The sequence below is a fragment of the Oratosquilla oratoria genome, chromosome 34 (assembly GCF_046742065.1).
Source record: "Oratosquilla oratoria isolate Oo_2021 chromosome 34, ASM4674206v1, whole genome shotgun sequence".
Lineage (NCBI taxonomy): Eukaryota > Metazoa > Arthropoda > Malacostraca > Stomatopoda > Squillidae > Oratosquilla > Oratosquilla oratoria.
Window position 1 is genome coordinate 36,046,246 of NC_134810.1, and position 4,044 is coordinate 36,050,289.

Consider the following 4,044-nt stretch of genomic DNA (forward strand, 5'->3'; position numbering starts at 1 on the left):
CATACAAACTCACAGATAAGAGTTCTCAGAAATAATATAAAAGTGTCACACAAACTCATAGATAAAAGTTGAAAAAATATATAAATACTGGTGAAACACAACCATATTCCCCATTCAGAGGCACAACATCACATACCCATTATTTCTTGTTCAACATGTCCTCTTGGGACCCTTATAATCAATTCAACATCACCCCCCCCTTCTCCACGTATAACCACCCAAAGATTTTGTGTCTCTGACTATATAACTATATATATATATATATATCAATATTATATTTGTTAACCATGTACCATTAGGTGCCGGGTGCCACCTAACCCCAGGGGGAGGGCGATATGTATACATCACTATAACCACATCACCATTCCCACAAATCATGTGAGCGGTGTCACAATCATCACCCAGACATTCTATCGCTAGACGACATCCGCTCTGACAGGAAAGCTGACCCAGCACTTATCAAGCACTCGGAACCAAGATACACACACAGACATACGAACGCACACATGAATACAACAGTACTGAATGCATGCTTAGAAATCAGATAAGTTTCTTATATGATCGTCGGCAACTTGACCGGCCGGTTTTTATCAGGATTTAGATTTTACGTTTTTTGTTTGTAAATACATACATACACATATACATACATACATACATACATACATACATACATACATACATACATACATACATACATACATACATACATACATACATACATACATACATACATACATACATACATACATACATACATACATACATACATACATACATACATACATACACACATACACACATACATACACACATACACACATACATACATACATACATACATACATACATACATACATACATACATACATACATACATACTAGAATATGCTGCAAACTAGAATATGCTGCAACACTGTGGGCACCTAACAGAAAGGAGAACATAAGGAAATTAGAAAGAACCCAAAGAGCAGCGACAAAAATGGCACCTACACTGTCGAATCTGACATACGAACAAAGATTGGAGAAATAACATCTGTCAACACTGGTACAGAGAAGAGAAAGAGGTGGTTTTTTGACCATTTACAGAATTATGAAAGGGATGGAAATTCTCGATAGAGACGACTTATTAAAGTGGGACAGAAGAGAAACAAGAGGACACGAAAAGAAACTAAAGAAGGACAGTTACAGAAGAGACCTGAAAAAGAATAGCTTCCCACATAGAGTGATTGATGTCTGGAACAAACTAAATGGAGAAACAGTGAGTGCCAAAACTATACATGAATTTTATGAATATACTGGATGAGGAGAGATACGAAAACGGGTCACTACGAGCATAGCTCTTGTCCCGTAAAATACAACTAGGTAAATACATACATACATACATACATACATACATACATACATACATACATACATACATACATACATACATACATACTGTACATATATAGCGCTCGAAAACAACGGCGGTAGCACATATTCAAGGAAAAACTGTGCGGTTAAGTGTGAACGCCTCCACTGACTTACACTGTAACTGAGCCGCCTCGGTTGTAACCGGTAGTGTGAACAGGGCCTTACTATATCCATTGCTGACTAATGCTTATGTAGGCCTTTGTAATTCCGCGAGCGTGACTGCCCATACTGAACAGTGTGTGAGTGTTCTACGGTTATATGCGTTGATGATTGAGCTTAGTCACCGATGTGGTCGTTCTTTATTGCTGTCGGGGCAAAGTCCTTTATAACTTGTTTGTCTAATGTTACGTTGAACAAACAAATAAGGATTTTAACGTTAGAGTAAAATAACGCATAGTATAAAAACGGGCCAATTGTTCGGTTTGATTTTTTGAACATGTGATAATAATCATACAATTTAATGGGACAATGCTTAGAAAATTGTAACTAACAATACAGTGATAGAAAAAAAATATAATTGAACCTTGTTATATTTAGAATAAATTTATCACATTATAAGTGTATACTGAGAACTGTACAAGTTAGATGATTTCGTTGTCAATAGAATTGATAGTAAACTAGCAGACCGTGGAGATTGATGGACGATCTTTGATCATTGTCTAGGTTCTTTTCCCTTATCTCCCTCCCCTGTTCTCCCTTCTCCTCCCTCCTTCGATGTTTCCCCAACCATCCCTCCCCCTCTCTATTACCAACCATTCCCATTCGAAGCAGGGTTTCTTGTTTTATTCGAGGAAAAGACTTACAACTGCTTTCATCTGCACGGTGCCTGTTTTATAGTGTATAGGAGACAGTTCCTTTGTACTGATATTTCTATTTTTTTATTTTATGAATAAGATACACATATATTCTTCTGTCAGTTAGAAGTTCAATATTCTTTGGTTAATCCTAATATGGCTTGCCTTTAACAAGGAATTTTAACTGAAGGCTTCCACTTGTCAAACATTTTACGGTGATATTCTTAAAAAAAATCTTTCCTTATATAAAGCTTATATAGATCCTTTAGAAGGGAAAGATTCCAAGGATTTTTTCAAGAATACCATCGTAAGATTCTTACGGTAGTATTCTTAAAAAGGAAGTCCTTCCTTATATAAATCTTTCCCTTCCAAGGACTTATATAAGATTTATATAAGGAATTTTTTTTTTTTAAGAATACCACCGTCATCTAGAGTAGACTCCAGTTTCATCACGCTGAGCCTTGCGAAAGATTTTGAGTTTAATTTCCAGTGACGGTAAATAATTGTGTTCAACCAAGAGACCAAATTGGTTCTACGAGTTTACGTTATCACAATGGGATATTCTTTCTCCGACTGATGGATCAGATTTGCAGTTCGCAGCTTTCGAGGAAGAATCTGATACGATGATACCTCCAGCATATCAAATGTCATTCTAAGTATTTATGTTTGGAAAACCAAATATTTAGCCATAATGATTTTATGGCGAAAAAAATCTTGAAGGTACACTTCAAGTAACCTCTGTTTACTTGAAGGCTGTGATAACGCCTTTTCCCATTTTCTCTCTGTACAAGTATTTATATTCCCGTTTTCTTCGTCTCACTGTAGTTTATTCAGCTGTGAATGGGTCCCCGACCTTAGATTATGAAATGACTCCTTCCATTTTGAAACTAACATGACCTTTATCAAAGGTCACGTGGTGATGACCTTCAGATATCTATCGACCTGTAGTTTCTGGTATTCAGTGACTCCAATGAGACCAGGACTTCATGTCAGATTCAGGAGCGTAAGTTATGAATGTCATCTCTTCTACTGATCTCTCGAAAGGCCGTCAGCACTCAATCAGGGATTTATTTCTCCTTAATAAAATTGTCTGTCGTTAAAAGTAACAAAACCAACTAATGACGCCGTTGCAAACGTCCATTTTGGTTAATCTAAGTAGATCACTTATTATGTTTTAAGCCTATTTTGCTAGAGGCTCCTCTAAGCTATATAAATAAAAAAAGCTATCGAAAATCTCTTTGCTCTGACAAATTTGTCATAGATAACTGTTCACGGTTAAAACGTACACATTTCGAAACTAAATTCACGCAATATGACAAGAATATATTTATTTTAGCATTCTTCCATGCCATGCGGAGTAACTAAAGTTACATGTTGGATATAGATGACTTAACATCTCAGAATATGCCGGGCGTAGATAGTGTCAAACTTCCTTGATTGTCGCAGCAATGTTTTCTGTTTGTCATGAATTACCTCAATCAAATTCATCTTTCCACTCATCTTATGCACCACTCCCATTATGTAAAGCATCTACCGTCCCATATGTTCGTGGGTAAAAGAAATTAATGATAAAATACAATAAATAAAATAAATAAATCAATAAGTAAATAGTTAAATAAATGAATAAATAAATGAATAGATAAACAAATAAACAAATAAATAGATTAATCAATTAATAAAATCAATAAATGCATAAATAAGATAAACATAAATGAGTAAATAAATAGAAAATAAATAAATAAATAAATAAATAAATAAATAAATGAATAAAACAAACAAAACAAACACAAAAAACAAAAAAGCATCGCAGCATCAGATAAGCATGTAGCTCACTAGT